This window comes from Pistacia vera, unplaced genomic scaffold (assembly GCF_008641045.1).
Source record: "Pistacia vera cultivar Batoury unplaced genomic scaffold, PisVer_v2 Contig557, whole genome shotgun sequence".
In the NCBI taxonomy this organism is placed as follows: Eukaryota; Viridiplantae; Streptophyta; class Magnoliopsida; order Sapindales; family Anacardiaceae; genus Pistacia; species Pistacia vera.
Window position 1 is genome coordinate 598,740 of NW_022196398.1, and position 12,232 is coordinate 610,971.

Here is a 12,232-nt window from a genome sequence, read left to right on the forward strand (position 1 = left end):
AATTACTTAATATTAAAACATTAAATGTATATATCATAAGAGAACTCTTGTAATCTTTTAATCCTTTATATCTATTTATATATCAATTGATATTTAAAATCACAAGTCAAGTACTATTTCGGTCTTAACAATCTCAATCAATTGATGGCCCAACCTTTTTTGTTCTTTTAGTTTACCATAAATTTGAAAGCTCAGCTAAAGACTTTCTTATTATTCACTCATCAACTTTCATAATTTCAATCAAATAATGGAATAAATTGAACGGCCAACAATTTTTATTCCTCTAATTTTTAAGAAAAGTGAAATATTTCCTTAACCCCCATGTGTTTCATATAATTATCTAAGCACCCTTGGTTTTTGAAATAAATTTTTGTTCAACTATTAAAAGACATTTTAACCCTTGAAACTAAAACTAAGAATCTAAATATTATCCCAAACCTTTTAAATGTTATCAAATTTTATTTTTACATAAAAAAACCTTTAAAAATATTCCCTTTTACCCAATAATCTTAAAATCAAATTAAAATTATTAAATTCAACATCTCCCCTTCTCCTTCCATCTAAACCCGCCATTTAAATCAGTAAACTCAACACAAATTCTTTCATCATCCACTGTAGAATTTACAATTAAACAAACTCTTTTCACACCACCACAAAATCCACCATATACCATTGAGAAAGCCACATGCAAACCCACAGTATATCATCATCCCCATAGATCTTCACCAAACAGTTTTTTTTTTTTTTAACAATCAATTTCATGTAATATTTTCACTCATTAATGGAAGCTGCTTTAACAAGACAACTAAGGTTTAACAATTTAAAAATAGAACACATANTAGTATGAATATCAAATTAATGTAGGCGGAACGTGTTTTACACTTGGTGGTTGGTCACTTTTTTTTAAATGAGAGAGAACATGTTTTCTTTCCTTTAAAAAAGTTTAGTTTTTTTTTTCTTTGTCATTTTATGAAAGATTGACTTCACAAAGCAAATTAAGCAAAATAAGTGGGGACATTCAATTTAGAGGCAACCATTCACAAGCAAGAGCTTTGGCCCCCAACTAACATAATTCTGTCATTCACAATCAAGTTGTGTACTGAAATAATCTTGCCAATGTTTTTGACGTGAAAGCAATAATTCTTCTATTTTTTTTTTTAACAAACAACGTTTTTATACTAAGACACAAGACGAATAAAACACTGAAAGCTGGCACACGTGACACATTCTATTATATTGACCCATGCTGAGGACTAGGCCACCGTTCTACTGTTAAATTTTTTGATGGAAATAATTTGGAGTTAAGATTTAATAAGATAATTTATGGATTAGCATAACATTACTCAAATTTAAATAATAGTTTCCTGTCCAATATATATAATATATCCTCTAATACTAAATACTTCGTTGATCAGTTTCAGCATTGCACTTTCCTGCAGGCGTTAGTTTCAGAAAATCAGCAAAAAACTTAAAAGATAAATTTGGTATAAACTTAAAAATCAACAAATATATTGTAATATTTAAAAATTAAAATATCAGATAATTAAATAATAAAAACTTAAAAAAATATATTCTTATACTTTTTATTTATTTAATTAAATCAGATTTTATAATTTTAAAAATATTTTTAACTTCCAAAAAAAAAAAAAAAAAATGAAATATTTGGAATTGTTTGAAAACATTTTTGCCATTCTTCAAAATATATTTGCGAATAATAATACAGAAACATTAACCTAAATTACGACCTTGATGTCTTTGGTAGTGATAGGAAGTTCTATGAATGAATGTTTATGATCAGCAATACCCAAGGAATTTAATTTTCTCAAAAGAAAAGATGGTTTCCAGGAATATGATTTCCAGGATAAGAAAATTAAAATTCAAAATACAAAAATGCACATGCAACTCTCTCCTGCTCGCTGTCTTTCCCTTGCTTAGATCTGCAAGCTCCTCAATAATCTTTTTGGGATTTCAACTTGCACCCGTACCAACTGATCTCCTCTCATGTTGCTTTTATTTAGTACTGGTACCCTTTTCCTTACCATTACAAGTGTTGTGTTCGGCTGCGTTCCAGCTGGGATCTTCAAATCAACCATGCCATCCACCGTCCGGACCTTGATTGTAGTCCCCAGAATTGCATCTATGTATGAAACTTTGCAGGTGGCCCCTTAAATGGCTACTAGTGTCCACACCAGCTAGAACTTTCAGACTGATCCGTTTTGTTCTCCTCACACGTCCATCCCTAGAACATGTGTTGTACGGAGTAAACACTTCCCCAGTCCCATTACATGAAGAGCCGGTCATTACCTGCTGGAAGCCACCTGAAGGAGTCCTTGCTGATGAGACAACTTGCCCTTGCCCACCAAGGGAAGTACATTTAGATGCCTTTGTCCNAAGAGAAGAAATCGAATTTGAAAAGCAGGTAGAAAACACCAAATGATTGTAACTTTGACAAATATTGGTTACCTAGTGAATTAGGAGCTTCGCTGAATCCATTGTCCATCATATTCAACTCTTCCAAGTTTTTCAAATATTTTAAACCTGCATGAAGAAGAGAGAAAGTAAAATATAACTCTTACTACTTATTTGATAGGCCTTGGGCCAATTACTAAACTACCTATTGATATGTTTGTTATGTGATTGTAATGTCATCTATTTTATTAACTCACTCATTTTTATATATGCACTTGATCTAACTTCTTACTTCTCTAAGTTTTTCAAATATTTTAATAGGCTGAATGACATTATCTCACCCCAAAGTTTGGCGAATCTACATTTTCCCACCCATTATTAAAATTCTTACATTAGTTTTAATGGTTAAAAGACATTTTTGTCAATCTAGTCTGCATAAATTTTATTATAAAGTTAGTATTACTTACAGCCCTAAAATACAAATAGATTGTAATTACCTTCATTAACTTGGAAATTAGTCACTTAAACTCCTATCTTCAATTTCTATTAAAAATTATATTTTTATTAAAAATCAGGTTATTAAATAAAAGAAAAGTTAAGTTTTATAAAAATAAAATAATAAAAAATGTATAAATTAATAAATAACCAGTTTTTAATAATTTAGAAGAAAAAAAATCAAATTTAAAAAAAATATAAAAAAAAATTGCCTCGGCCCCTTTTATCCTTCTCCCACACCCCACCGCTACAAAATCCTCCACTCCCAATATTCTTTCATAATTCACACCTGCTGCGCACCTTCCCTCATCCCCAAAATCTAACAACGTCCAACAACCCTAGCGCCCTACCTTCTTCATCTTTCAAAACCACTACGAACTCTATCAGAATTTATTTTCTTCTTTCTCTTCATTCTTGTTTTTGCCTCTCTCACTATTAGTTTAATGTTTTCATGGATTTGTTCATTTTCAAGGTAAATTTGATGGTTGTTTGGGGCGCACTGGTTGCTTGTGTTGCATTAATATAATGTTTAGTTTGAAGATTTTTGTTTGTTTTCGTTATGGTTTAAGGGTACATTGATTGTCGGAATTGCACTTGGCTTGGTGCTATTCTAGGCTTGGTGCAAACTGGACAGTGGTGGAGGTTATGGTGACGGCGGTGGGTATGGAGGCTGAAGAGGAAGGGGCGGCAGCGAAGGGGCTTGTTACAACTGTGAAGTGTGAACAGAGTAGTCATCCGGCTAGGGATTGTCACCAGGGAGGCGGCGGCAGATCTCTTTAATTGGTAATATATCCTACTCTCTTTTATTATTATTATTAGGACAGTGAAGAAATATTCCCTGCTCTCTTTTATTCAATCTTTGTATAGTATTACCATACCACTAAACTGCCTTATAAAATCTTTTAAATAGAAGTTATGTGAATGTAATGCCTTCTAATTATAGCATAAAACGCAACTTTTTGCAAATTTTTAAATGCTACATACCTAAACTTGCTAGAGAAGTGTTGATTTGATTTCGACTTAGATCCAACCTTTTCAAGTTTGTCAAATTTGCTAAACCTGCACCAAGGAAAAAGAAGAAATATAATTTAAAAATTAAGCAAATAGAATTAAATTACATAAAAAAGTAAGATTAACTACATCTCTCAAATATCAATTGAGCACAGATAGTAAAAAATTAAGGTAATATTTAAATATAATTACTGAAGCAATTTGAGAAGATGATTGTAACTTGATATTTTGATGGTTGTAGTTATTGTTACCTAGCAATGTTAGAGAGCCGCTCATTCCAATATCACTCAAATCCAACTTTTCCAAGTTTCTCAACATTTTTAATCCTGCGCCAACAGAAACAATTAGATTTTAAATTGAAAAATTAATTTTTTTTTTTATTCATACGTTATCATATTGCAAAGAGTGTTTCAAAAATTTAATATATATTGCATACCTAGGCTTGATAGAGAATTGTGGATTTCATTCCCATGAAGATTTAATACTTTTAGGTTTGTCAAATTTGCTAAACCTGTACCAAACAATAAAAAGAGATTTAGAGTTAATTAAAAGCAAGATTGATGGAAAATTTTACAAAAAGGAAATTGATTTTAAGAAAACATTATCTTTAATTAAAATATTTGGGCACTCTATCATGAACATTTAGAATTTTATCTATGATATGAGCATATATTATCTTCAGATTTGTCACTATATATATATCAATCATGTCATTATATATAAAAATTGTAAATTATTATATGCCATCAAACTTGAAATTTTAATTACTTGGAAGAGAATTTAGGAAAATGAACCCAATTCAAATATCATAAATTCATTCAACATTTTAAAAAATATATCTCAAGAAAATGATTAATAATATCTACAAGGAAAATCCTCTAATATCAAGGTGAAGTTTCTATATACCAATATAAATTTGAATTTTTNATCGTAATACCCGCCCAATTCAACTTTTTTTTAACTTTTTTCAAAAAACTTTTCTCAAAAACACAAAATTGTGAACCAAACAAAGCCAAAGTTTTTTTAAAATTTTTTTATTAAGGGGTAAACTTTTTTTTTTTTTTTTTTTTAGTCATGACAACATCAATCAAGCGGCGGAATAAATGGAATGGCCAATAATTTTAGTTTTGTTTTTCCTAACTAATTTGCCAAAACATTAATAGAAATTATTAGGCTTTTAAAAATTTTATGTAAAAAAATTATCAATGATGATGATATGGCAATAATTATTGATTTAAATCAATTTATTACAAATATATATGCACTCACTCACACACATGCAGGGCATTAATTACTTGACATTAAACATTAAACTTATATATCATAAGAGAATTTTGATAATCCATTATATTTATTTATATATCAATTGATATTTAAAATCACAAGGCAATTACTATTTTAGTCTTAACAATCTCAATCAATTGATGGGCCAACATTTTTTGTTCTTTTCGTTTACCATAAATTTGAAAGCTCAGCTAAAGACTATCACATTATTCACACATCAACTTTTATAATTTTTGTCATGACAATTTCAATCAAATAATTAATGGAATAAATTGAATGGTCAACAATTTTTCTTCCTCTAATTTTCAATAAAAAGGGAAAATTTTTCTTAACCCCCATGGGTTTCATATAATTATCTAAGCACCCATTGGTTTTTGAAATAAATAATTATCTAAGCACCCATTGGTTTTTGAAATAAATTTTTGTTCAACTACTAAAAGACATTTTTACCCTTTAAACTAAAACTAAGAATCTAAATATTATCCCAAATCTTTTAAATGTCATCAAATTTTCACAAAATTTATCAAATTTTATTTTTACCTAAAAAAGCTTTAAAAATATTCCCTTTTACCCAATAATCTTAAAATCCAATTAAAATTATTAAATTCAACGTCTTTCATTCTCCTTCCATATCCAAACCCACCACAAAATCCGCCATATACCATTGACAAAGTCACATGCAAAACCACCATATATCATCATCACCATGTATCTTCGCCAAACCAATTTCATGTAATATTTTCACTTATAAATGGAAGTTGCTTTAACAAGACAACTGTGGTTTAACAATTCAAAGATAGGACAAAAAATTAAAAAAAGAAAACAATGGAAGTTGTCGTGTGGCCATGGCCATCACCGGAGTAGTAAAATTTGGCCGTTAACGTGGTCACATGTATGAAAATGAAGGGAGAAATATAAAAAAAAAAAAAAAAAAATTATGGTTCTTTTTAGAAGTTGAAAGGTCAAATTTACCTTTTTTTCAAAGAGATATATCAATTATACTTGTCTCAGTCCTAGTTTTGAAAATAAGACCTATCATTTACCCTTTAACGGAATGAGAGTTAGGGTCCTATTTTCAAAACTAGTGGTGCTTGCTTAAAACCATCTCCAACCCATTGCACCAAATTGGTATTGGTGCAAGTTTCACACCAAATTGGTGTGATTTTTTGTGTGAAACACTATTGCATCTCCAACTCACTACACCAAATATTACACTAAAATGAATATTCTTTAGAATATTCTCTTTCTTTTATTGTAATAATCAACAATTAATCTATTTCATTCATTATTTTTGTATATATTAATTAAATATTGGGAATGATATTTTTATTAAATAATAATTACTTTGAAAATTATACTATTTTAATAAAATTAAGCCTTTATTTAATCAAATAAACATTAGATTTAATACAGAAAAACATTACATCTAATATAAAANTACTACTTTTGGTTGTTCCTTAATCAGAACTTCAGGAAATTAAATGTAAAAAGTGGACCAAGTATCATATCCACAAACTATTAGAACAGGTTTCAGTACTCTGTTTCAGACCAGTTTTTTAATCTTCAATTCAACTTAATTTTACCTCATAATTCTCAAATAAAAGGTAAAATTGAGAATCACAAATGACTCATTACCATTATCAGCCATCAACCCAACCATTTTGGCACTGCCAAACCAGAAAAGAAAAGTCATATTCTAGCACAATAACCTAATGCTCATTTTTTTCAAGTTATGCTATTTCCTGAGCTCGACATTGACTTTCTATACGCATAATGTTTATCAAGAAACCTCATGTAGCTCTCCCACACATCATGTTATGAAACTGCTTCCTTTTAAAAGCAACAATGAAAGGAAAACAAATTAATGTTAATTCTGCCACAAACACAAAACAAATTCTCTATTACCATGGACTTGAAAGAGCATAAGGATAATGTAAAATAAAAGTCTATCAGATACACAGTTAAAAAAAAATAAAAAAAATAGAGAAAATGTGTAATAGAACAGTTTGGACAAAATAGAAAAGAAAAGAAAAAGAAAATCCACATACCACCTTTTATTTCAGATTTACTGGCATTTTTTGACACCCCTAGGACAGAACTCATAAGCTCTGTAATGGAACAGTTAAACAGCACATCAATTGCATTACAAAGTATATCAAACATACATCTAAAGACCCACAAAATGTATAAACTAACTAATAAAAAATAGAGATTCAATCATCCCAATAGAAAGCTAAAGCTTATTCCTATACTCACCGCAACAGCTCTAACAACAAATCGTGCTCCTCTCGTATTCTTTTGGATTAAAGACGTAAACCAATGACATTTACTTCAGTGAATTACTTTGTAGTTTAACCAACTAATCATGCAAATATTAAAATTCCAATATTTAAGAGTAATACCATACTACTAAATTATCTATTCAAACTTTTTCATATAAACTTAGTTGTTATGCTGGTCATGTGTTTGCCACGTTAAGTTTCTGTTTTTAAGAAGTTAGTTCAGTCAATTAAGAAGTCCAAGTCAGATTAATGAAAATGTTGACTTGGCTTAGTTAGTTACTGTAGCTTTTCTTCTTCAGAAACAATGTGTTGTAGCTTATATAAAATGAATTAAAAAATTACACACAAAGGGGAGAAATTAAAAAAATATACAGCAGATTATAAAATGCTGAGAGGATTTGGCTGCAGCTATTACCCTTTTATAAGACCTTATAAAAAGCATAATTTTGCTTATCATACTTAATAACTGTGTATTCATTGGATATAGATTGACACATAAAGGTTATTTGTGTCTGTTGACAGACCAGCTTCAGATTTTATAGTGTTGAGCTGTAAAGAAAAAAATCTTTTCCTAAGTTGTCAGTCAAATCAAATGTTGCCAAGTCAGCTCCTAATTAACCTGTGTTTAGTTAGTTAGTTACTAATTAGTTAGAACTTGATTAAGCTTTGCTAATAGCTGTATATAAAGGACACTACTCTGTAACAAACAATATATTCTCATTAATAGAAAATCAGAGAAATTCAGTTTTAATATTTCTCTCAACTTGACATTATGTCATCAAAAATGGAAAATTTTCCTTCCTTTTCCTCTTCACCAAACACTAACGAAATTGAAAAAAAATGCAAAGAACTTGATTCTGATGAGTTCTTTAGCAAAAGAAAATCAACCTTCCTCTGAAAAATGATTCAAAACTTCTTCCAAGACACTGTAACAAATTTGTGTGGATCCAAGTCTCTTGTCCAAATAAAGTTCCTAATATGCTTCATGAGATTATTGAGCACAGCTTTTGGCCACATGCAAAATTTAATTTTAAGGCTATAGAGCAACTGGAATGCATAACGGAATGGACAAGTTGGGTTAAGAGCTTTCCTTTCCATTCAGAAAGCTTTGCCTTTACTCTATCTGCAATTGGCTTGAGGCAGTCTAATTTAGGTTGGCAATAAAATATAGGAACACCTAGATAAGTGAAAGGTAGTTTGCCTTCTTGAACCTAGGATGTCGTTTATATATAATACCCTACCTCTGATTGAATTTATGGTCAAGATAATAAGAGCTCTTAGATATGTTCACCCTCTCGCAGAAGTTTGCTCATACCCATCGGGGAACTTGATTAATTGTCTCAAGAAATTGGAGTCAGCTCGAACGAAGATAAAAATATCATCAGTAAACAAACCATGGGATAGAGGAGTACACCCTCCAGGAGAAGAAATACTAGTGATTTGTCCCTCTTCTAGAAGTTTTGATAGACCTCTACTGAGAACTTCCTTTGTAAGACAAAAGAGTAATGGAGATTCAGGATCACCTTTACCAACCCCTTTATTACAAGTCAGATAAACCTTTAGGAGAACCATTCACTGAGATTGATAATTTAGCTGCGTGCAACAACACCTTAACCCAATTGATGAAGATTGGATCAAACCCACAGGCTGCTAGAACACAAAGAACAAAATCCCAGCATAAAATATTAAAAGCTTTAGTAATGTCAAATTTGAGACCAATGTTGTTGCCTCTGACCTTCTTCCCTACAAGCTGAACATTTTCGAAAACCATGCCAATACAATAGGAGAATTATAAAGCTTCTTATAAAAATCAACAATATACTCACTAATAATAACCTCATTTAAAACAGTGACTCCATCCATATCTAAGCTGTGCATTTTGGACCTAGCATACGTCACATTAGCATGGGCATGAAAGAAATGAGTGCATTTGTCACCATCTTTAAGTTAAGAGACCTTATATTTTTAAAATAAGCCAATCAAATCCCAAACCACATCAAAATTTAAACGAAGAGAGAAACAAAAACACAAACATAAAATTAAAGCATTTCCAAAGTCGAACAGCAAACAAAACACAAAAACAAAATAAAGAATCAACAGCAAAAACTAACCAAAGAGATCGAGAAGAAAAGGTGATCAAGTGAGTGATGGAAACAACAAACTGAATCTGTTCATTGCCCCAACATTGAAAACCCTAACCTATCGGAGTCATCTCCGATCGGCCGAACACTGTGTTGGAGTATTGCGAGGAAGCTTTTGAGGCCGAGATTGACGGAATCATCAGAGCGGAGACAGTGTAAGAGATCGAGAGGCGAAAGGCTGTGGTCGAACAGAGATTGGCAGAGGTCTGATAAGTGTTCTACTGCCATATTAGAAAGAGAGAAGAAAAAGAATAGTGTTCATGAGGAGGAGTGAGATGAAGGATTTCGGAGGAATGAATAATTATAACCAAAGGTATTACCCGGCGCACCCATAAAAATGGATTGGATTGGGTAAAGGTCCAATTTTTATATATATAATATATTTGTACATATGACCCGTTTTTTCTGGTATACCCGTAAGCTCTCTACAAGTGTGAAACCAAAAATATTTATCTTTTTGAAATAATACTGATTTATACATAATTTTAGATGAATATTAATAGTATGTAAATATTTTATTAATTGAGTAAGAATGATATAAATTTTTAAATATGTATATAAATTAAAATTTTAAAAGTCTTGTAATAAGAAAACTTTGACATTTGTATTAATAAATGAATTAAGTTTTTTTAAGAAAATTAAAATTATTATTTTGATTATAAAATGATTTTGCGTTAAGGACTCATTTAAAATCACTTCACTATATATACAATACTTTTTTAAATTAAAAAAAAGTTGAGCTCGAGACAATGAATGCTTTAATTTGTCATTGGCTCTTTCTTATAAATTTATTATAATTATCTATAAGCTCTACTCAAATAAGTCTAGACCATTAACTTATTTAACCATCTCTCCACTAACACTGTCTCAAAACCTGGTTAACCTATAATTGATTATAACTTAATTACTAATCTCTCCATTACAACACTTTTTTAAAACGTCATCAACCCATAAAGATGATAACTTAATGACCTTAGTCTTCGTCAATTCATCAACCTTTTTTTTTTTCCCTTCAACTTCCTTAATCAACACACTTCTATCATACATTCTTTTAGATGATTGTGATATCCCCGATTAAAAGGATTATTTTGAGTATAAATTTTCTAGGGAGACATGAAGTAGAGAATGAGTACCGTTAGAGAAGAGTGAGATTCAATTTAGATGATTGTGATAAGTTTAGTTTTAGAAAGGGCTATCAATTAGTCTTTGTTTTAAAACCAGGACTGGCCGATTCGACCGGGAGCCGGCCTTTACTTTGGTCCGGGTTATCATAAAAATTGGGAATGTCATTAAACCCGCTTTGGGCTGGAAATGGACCGGCGGAACAATACAAAACCGCCGGTTTGAGGCTTAAAACGGTTTGCTATTTTTGGGTATCTAATCCTAAAAAATTAATATTTCTAACTCCTAAACCAATTTGCAGCACTGTTTCATTCTCCATTTCATTTGAATAAAAAAACCAAATTGCATCTTCCATTTTTATCTTCTACTCTTTTTCACTTACTCTAAAATCTACAATGTAAAGAAGAAGAAGTAAGGGAAGGAGAAGGAAGAAGAAAGAGAAGAGGAGACAAGAGAAAGAGTAAGGAAGAAGACTAGAAGAAAGAAAAGAGGAGATGAAGAGAAGAAGAAAGAGAAGAGGAGAGAAAAATTACAGTGGAGAGACGCGAATGTGTTAGAAGAAAGAAGAAAGTGAAGACGTGAATGTGTTAGAAGAAAGAAGAAAGAAGAAAGTGACGGGGAGTGATGGGGAGAGAGAGAGAGAGAGAGAAAAAAGGAGAAAGAAGAAAGTGATAGGGAGTGAGAAAAAAGGAGAAAGATGGAAGTGATGGGGAGAGAGAAAAAAATAATTAATAATAAAACCTGTAGGGTGTATTTGCTTTATTTTAAACTTATAAAGGCTTATAGGTAAATTTTAGGGATGTATTTACCGGTTTTTAAACTTATAACAATTAATTGAATTATTTAAAGATATATCTGCTATATACCGGTCAGATCGACCGGTCCAATCGGCTGGACCAGTCAACTCGCGAACCAGACCCTTGACCGAGTCAACAAGTGGTCCGCTTTTTAAAACAATGCAGTTAGTGTGATGATCAGTAATATGAGGGCCAAAACGCAACTGAGAAAAAAAGATGTATGGATTTTTGCCCAGATGGTGCATAGCAGGGTGGTTCCCAATCTAGAAATCAAAGATGTGTTACTAGTCCGAGAGTTTTCATACAAGTTCCCAGATAAGTTATCGAGGTTGTTTCCCAGAGAGAGAGAGAGAGTTTAGCAGTAAATTGGCACCTGGGATAGCACCAATTCCAATTCCTAAGGCTCCATACTGATAACTCTAGAAATTGAAGGAGTATTTCTAATAATTTTCTAAGCAAATGTTTCCTCTAACCCCACCAGTCTCCTAGAGTGCACCAATTTTATTTAGTGGAAAAAAAAAAAAAATAATGGGTGTATAATTAATTAATTAGATAATAAATATTAATTTAAATTCAATTTAAGTATTTCTTTTATAATGAATATCCACAAAATCTAAATAAATGTTTTAATTTTTGATAAATAATTAATTATTTACTTTAATTATTATGCTAATGTAATAAAGTGGCTTTT

At 30.8% G+C, this 12,232-nt stretch overlaps 1 long non-coding RNA gene across 1 annotated transcript; it reads right to left on the bottom strand.

The window, feature by feature from the left end:
* Nucleotides 1-2,397: 2,397 nt before the first annotated feature.
* Nucleotides 2,398-4,428, bottom strand: LOC116108225. The gene is made up of 4 exons (XR_004124607.1): nucleotides 4,352-4,428; nucleotides 4,167-4,241; nucleotides 3,889-3,957; nucleotides 2,398-2,538 (listed from the first exon to the last, which is right to left on the bottom strand). It is a non-coding gene; the product is annotated as an uncharacterized LOC116108225 (long non-coding RNA).
* Between the last annotated feature and the right edge of the window lie 7,804 nt (nucleotides 4,429-12,232).